The 6649-nt window shown below is 39.9% G+C and overlaps 1 long non-coding RNA gene across 1 annotated transcript; it reads left to right on the forward strand.

The window, feature by feature from the left end:
• Nucleotides 1-2710: 2710 nt before the first annotated feature.
• On the forward strand, nt 2711-3157 carry LOC134486303 (uncharacterized). The gene is made up of 2 exons (XR_010065111.1): nt 2711-2809; nt 2894-3157. It is a non-coding gene; the product is annotated as an uncharacterized LOC134486303 (long non-coding RNA).
• Nucleotides 3158-6649: the final 3492 nt, after the last annotated feature.

Consider the following 6649-nt stretch of genomic DNA (forward strand, 5'->3'; position numbering starts at 1 on the left):
GATGCCCCCATTTCCATTCTCACTCCCTTAACCCCCCACACCTGATTGCCATCCCTATTCCCCTCTTTACATCCTTTGTTCCCCAATTTCCTCTATTCATCCACCTCAGATGACTATTAGTTTCCTCTTCTGAGTAAGATTTATACATCCTCACTTGGGTCCTCCTTATTACCCAGATTCTTTAGGTCTGTTAATTTAGTGTGGTTATCCTGCACTTTACGGCTACTCTCCACTTGCAAGTAAGTACATACCATACTCATCTTAAAGCTTTGTTACCTCACTTAGGACGATATTCTCAAGTTCCATCCATTTACCTGCAAAATTCATGATGCCCTTGTTTTTAATGACTGAATAGTATTTCGTCAGGTAAATGAACCATATTTCAGAAAAAAAAATCCTTCAGTTGAAGGACATCTGGGATATTTCCCGTTTCCATTATAAATAAAGCTGCTTTAACATAGTTGAGCAGGTGTCCCTGTGCTATAGTGGGGTATCATTTGGGTATATGCCCAGGAGTGGTATAGCTGGAATTTGAGGTAGAGTTATTCCCAGTTTTCTGAGAAACTGCCAAATTAATTTCCAAAGTGGTTGTACAAATTTTGCACTCCTACCAGGAATGGAGGAGTGTTCCTTTTGTTCCACATCCTCACCAACATGTGTTATCACTTGAGTTTTTTACCTTAACCATCCTGATTTGTGTAAGGTGGAATCTAAGGGTTGTTTTGATTTGCATTTTTCTGATGACTAAGGATGTTGAACCTATCTTCAAGTGTTTCTAGGCCATTCGAGATGCCTCTGTTGGGAATTCTCTGTTTAGCTCTTATTGGTTTATTTTGTTTGTTGCTATCTGCCTTCCTGAGTTCCTTATGTATTTTATAATCGCCCTCTGTCAGATGTTACCTGCATTCATTATTTCTTTTGATGAATCTATGTATTGTTGCTTAAAGTTTTATCTTAACAAGACTACCAAATGCTCATTTTTTTTCAAAACCTTCATGGATTCCTGTCACTAAATCTTTGGTATGTAGAGGGATTTTCTATTTATAGTCATGGCAAATTTGTGCCTTCACTTCCCTGTATGCCAGAATCAAACCATTGGTACAATCAATATTATGAGGAATCACATGTGCTCTAAAGAAGTCAGTAAGTTTTCATTTGTGAGGACACAATTTTAGAATGTAATAACCAGGTTTCACACCTCACTTTATTCTACTAGACTGGAAAATCTGAAGGGTGGATTGGAACCTTAAATGGTGTAGAGTGCTGGTTTTAAATTTGTGGGTTGGTGACCCCTTTGGGGGTTACATATCAGTTATTCTGCATATTACATATTTTCATTAAGATTTATAACAGTAACAAAATTACAGTTACAAAATGGTAAGAAAATAATTTTAGGGCTGTGGGTGACCACAACATGAGAAACAGTATTAAAGGGTTGTATCATTAGGAGGCTGAGAATCGTTGATCTATGGTAACTACTGGTTGATAAATGAATATTCAAAGGCTGGCTGATTCTTAGCTGGTTTATGTTAGATCTATCCCATGTGTCCTCCCACTTTTTAAAAAGATAGCTTTGCATTGTGCATGGTAGTTGTAGGGTCTGAAGAGTAAAGCAGAGTGAGCACCTCTTGACTCTTCATAGACAGGTTTTGATCCTCCATTCCCTTCCAACACCCCATGGATCCAATTAAACCACATAGATGATTCAAGATAAAACTAACTTAATCGTGTAGTGGGTGTGGAGGAATATTTACCACATATCCAAATTTTTACTATTTCTGTATGAATAATAAATAACACACACACACACAAACACACACACATATTTGCATTAACTGGGGAGCATTAAACCACAAAATCTATCTCCTCTTCTAATAAGTCCACACCTCCTAATTCTTTCTAAACAGTTCCACAAACATTGGACCAAGATTCAACCATATGAGCCTATGGGACCATTCTCATTCAAAGTACTTCACCAAAATTACAATAGAACAGCTTAAAAAGATACCACTTGGTTTTTGATGAGTACTTCAGAGAGGACTTCTGGGTTGTTTGTTTCATCTGGGTTATCTGCATGGAATTTTAGAGTATACTCATAAAGCCCATCTCTAGTTAGAGTTTTACTGCTGTTTTAATGCTGGGCAAAAACACCCTGGAAAGGAGAAGAGGGTTTATTTTATCCCAAACTTAACATGTAACCGTCTGTCACCAAAGGATGTCATGGTAGATACTCAAGGAAGGCAGCAACTCGAGTAGGGCAGGAACTCAAGTAGGACAGGAACCTGGAGGCAGGAACTGAAGCAGAGACCACAGAGGACCACTGCTTACTGGCTTTCTTCTTATCCCTGCTTCTTTATAACACCTGAGACTACCTGCCTAGAAATAGCATTGCCCACAGCAAGTTGGGTCTTCCCATATCAATCATCAATCAAGTATACTTGCCACAGGCTTGCCACCAGGCAGGTCTGGTGGGAATATTTTCTTCATTGAGGCTCTTTCTTCCAAAATGACTCCAGCTTTTGTGAAATAGATATAATACTAGCCAGCACAGCACATGTTTCATTAATCAGCTTATTAGAATTTCAAGAGGCTTCATCTGGCTAAGTTCTAATTCATAAAAAAAGCTATCAGCACATTGTTCTTGTAAGTGAACTCCAAAACGTCTTCAGTCCCTCCTCTTTCAGGATTTGTTCTCTTTTATTATGTTTCTGCAGACCATCAGAAGAGCCAAAGCCTGATTCCAGCTCCTGACTCTTGGATGGCCTTACGCCTTGTTTTATCCAGTAAAATGCAGTAAATGTAATGCAGTGTAAGTTCTGAGCCTAGTAACCTAGAAGCCTTGTGCACTGTTGTTCCTGAAGTAATGTAGCAACCAATCTGGTTTTCTTTGCAGAAGATAAGAAATCGAGTGGAGAAGAAACACAAATTACCACCAGCTGGTAAACAGCCATTTCAGAATCCTCCTCCTCCACCTAAACAAAGAAGTCCACACAGGCACAAGAGTGGACTGTCATCTCTATCAGTCAAGACTGCTGGGTCTGCAAGAACTGTTCAGCTACAATTCACCCAGCCTTTTATAAGATCCAGATGACCTCGTACCTCTATATTTGCACTGGTGTGTTTTGGCAGATGAGGAAATAAAATCTTTGTCAGGAAATTCTGTCACTTTTTTTTTTTTTTGCCATAGCATATATCAGAGAGTCTTGACTCACTGTGCTCTTACACAGCTGCTTTCCAGTGCAAATATATATGCCATGAAATGTGTCTCTATGGTCAATGTAGCATGAGTAACAAGTCACAACAAGCTATATTTACCTACATCATTAGTTGTGGGACCCTAATAAAACCAATTTATACCCTCCATTGTTCCCTCAGAACAATGTGAAAAATAAGACCCAGTTAGCCAAATTAACCAGTGGCTGAGATTACTATATCAAAGCTGAGTATTTATGTGGCAATTTAAAATCGATCTCACAATTTTGACTCTTCTTTTCCTGAGAACTGTAGGCCGTGTCTTTGTCCTCTTGTATCTGCGCTGACTCTGACTGTGGTCAAAGGGACACCGTTCCAGACTCATGTGGTTGGAAACTGGTGGCTTCGTTGCCCTGTCTGCAGACTCTTTATTGTAGCTCTGATTTTTCAGTGCCTTTACCTGGCATGTGAAGACTCTAAAGGCCATGCTAGAGAAGACCTAGAGAGATCCAAATCCACACACAGAGAGTCCAAGCTAAGCTCAGCCGTCCAACTTCTCTGATGTCTCTGTCATTGGAATGGAACTTCCTAGTGAGTTTAACTGCCTACTGATGTGACCCCAGGCAGTGTCACGCAGAGCAGCTAGTCTAACAGAGAGTCTTACTTGGATGGCTGACTACAGTCACTAGATATCGTAAAATGTCCATTGTTCAGTCATTTCACTTTAGGGTAGTTTGCTACACAGCCGTAGATAAGGAGAATAACTTATTGTAACACGGGCCCTCAGGATACATGGTGACTCTAGACTATGGGGGATTCCCAGGGTGCAGGACTTTCAGTGCTCAAACCTGGAAAGTCCCAGGTAAAAGTGAAGGAGTTGAGATTACTTACTGCATGCCAGAGATTACCTTTGTTGTGTACTCAAGCAAAAATCCAACTCCTTCGTGATTATTTCTGACAAAACTGTCCTCAGGCCAGCTGACTCACACTGCTGCAGAAGGGGAAAATGTTTGCAGAAGGATGGAAGCCCTATGGGATGGCAATGCTATAATGTATAGAGAATATTGTATTGAAGATAGTTTTAGTTGATTTTCCCCATAAAGAAGACAACTGGTTTGTCAGAAGAAGACTTTACTTAAAATTCTTTCACATGAATTGGGGTGTGGGGGGGGGCAGCAGCAGGAGCCCTGATGGCATTTCAAACATGCTTCAACAAAGCATTGTTTTACTAAATGTTTGAAATATTTTGATTACCACATATTAATGAATATTGCCCCTCTTTTTCTTAAAATGAAATCTGCTCAATTGTCATTTGGGAGAGACTTTTCAACTATATACAGCACCACCCTTAATTATCTTCTAAACACAACTTACAACTCTAATCATATTGTCTACTAATTTTGAGTATGATTTTCATAATCACAAAAATAATGCTTCAGTAAGACTTTAGGAAACAAGCAGAAACACAGCATGAAAGGGGTTTTAGTAGAATTCGGACGTTTTCTATTTCCCTGCTCTGATGTCAGATCCATATACAAAAGGAACCTTGAATTTGACTTATCAAGAATATTGGGAGATTTTATACTCTGAGACGAAGATAAGTAGATTGACACTAGGTAAAACCTAAGGAGGATAAAGGATACTAGCCGGATCCCTCCTTGCACTTTAGATTTCTCTAGAGCAGTGCTTCTCGACTTTTCTAAAGCTGTGACCATTTAGTACAGTTTCTCATGTTGTGGTGACACATCAACCGCCATAAAACTATTTCATTGCTACTTCATAACTGTAATTTTGCTGTTATGAATTTTAATGTAAACATCTGCATTTCATGATGGTCTTAGGTGACCCCTGTGTAAGGATTGCCAAAATAGTCATGACCCATAAGTAAGGAACCATTGCTCTAAAGGTAAGACATGGGCTCTTGAGTTACATGCTGGTGTCCCATTGGGAAAGGCCAAGGTTTATCATTGAGTGGTCCATAGTAAAACAAAGTCCCCTAGTGGAGACTGTCATACTACCCAGTGCCCAGGGCTGGAGGGTTCAAAGGAAACCCATTATGAGGCCAAGACACACAAATATTTTTTTAACTCTTTTAATGAGCTCCATCAAATTGATTCCCACTTGAGTTTATTACCATTGAGTTATAGATCATCTATCTATCTATCTATCTATCTATCTATCTATCTATCTATCTATCTAATAGCATATATTTTAACATATACTGAAATATATATATATATACATACATATATATATGCACAGTCTGTACTTTATAAATTGTTTATAGTGTGATGTTACCTTTAAAAAAATTGTCAGGACAAAGAATGTGACAAAATTAGGAATGGATTTAGTTAATATTAAACTTTCACTTGAGATGTATTTGTTCATTTTAAAGCTTTGCTTTTGCTTTAGTTTATGTATATATGTTTGTATGTATGCCGTGTATGTGAGGGTGGATGGGTGCAGAAGTCAAACGGCACCAGAGCCCCTGGAGCTGGATTGGCAGGAAGTTGTGAGCTGACTGAGATGTGTGGGGTCCATCCAGTTCAGTCTCGGGTCTTCCGCAAGAGCGACAAGCACTCTCAACTGTGAAGCAGTCTTCACAATGCCCGACTTGAGATTTATATATTTTCTTTTGCATGTTTATGTCCTATGCTTATGTTTTGTGACCATGTGTACGTGTGTACTTGTTGTAAAATAACTCCCATATCAATGTGGTACTATGTGGTGGGTCCTGAGTCATTTCTGTCTGCCCCATCCCCACGCCTCGCCAAGGTATACTTCCAACACTAATTGTCCATTATTCTAGGTGATGAGGGAATTTAGGACAATGGTAAACATTAAGATTTTCCAAGTGTGACGCGATTCTGCAGTCTAGCCCTCAGTTTACAAATAAGGTATGCCTTTCTTTTTTAAAGTAAATAAAAGACCTGTCACAGACGGTTTAGGGTTTTTGTTTTTGTTTTTTCTATTAAGTTCTATTATTTCAAATCGTACTTTTCTGACCTGTGTAATTATAATGATGACCTTTAGAGAAATGGTCACACCTGCCCTCAGCCAGTTCTGCCGTCTCCAGTGTACTGGTCTGAACCACATTTCCTCCGTCCAGCACAGTGTGCTGTGCTAGATCACAGATTCCCTCCTTTTGGCCCTTGCCTGTTTTAGTCAGTACAGTGTGGGCTTTGAGACAGAGTAATACCCTGTCCAGATGGATCCTGCAGAAGGAGGTTTTGAGCCTCAAACCCTGTCTGGGTCATGGCTGCATATAAACACCTCCCTGTGTTCCCAAGAAACCCCAGGCAGGGTCTGCTCGACCCAGGGGATTTGGAAACTGAGCCTGTGAGGGCTTGCTAGAGACAGCAGCCTTTCCCACCTGGACTCCCAATCCTGGGCTGGTGGGGCCTTAGGGTGCGTGTACATTTCAGACACCGAAAAGAGATCAGTTCCTGTGCTGAAA

Source organism: Rattus norvegicus, chromosome 3, assembly GCF_036323735.1.
Source record: "Rattus norvegicus strain BN/NHsdMcwi chromosome 3, GRCr8, whole genome shotgun sequence".
In the NCBI taxonomy this organism is placed as follows: Eukaryota; Metazoa; Chordata; class Mammalia; order Rodentia; family Muridae; genus Rattus; species Rattus norvegicus.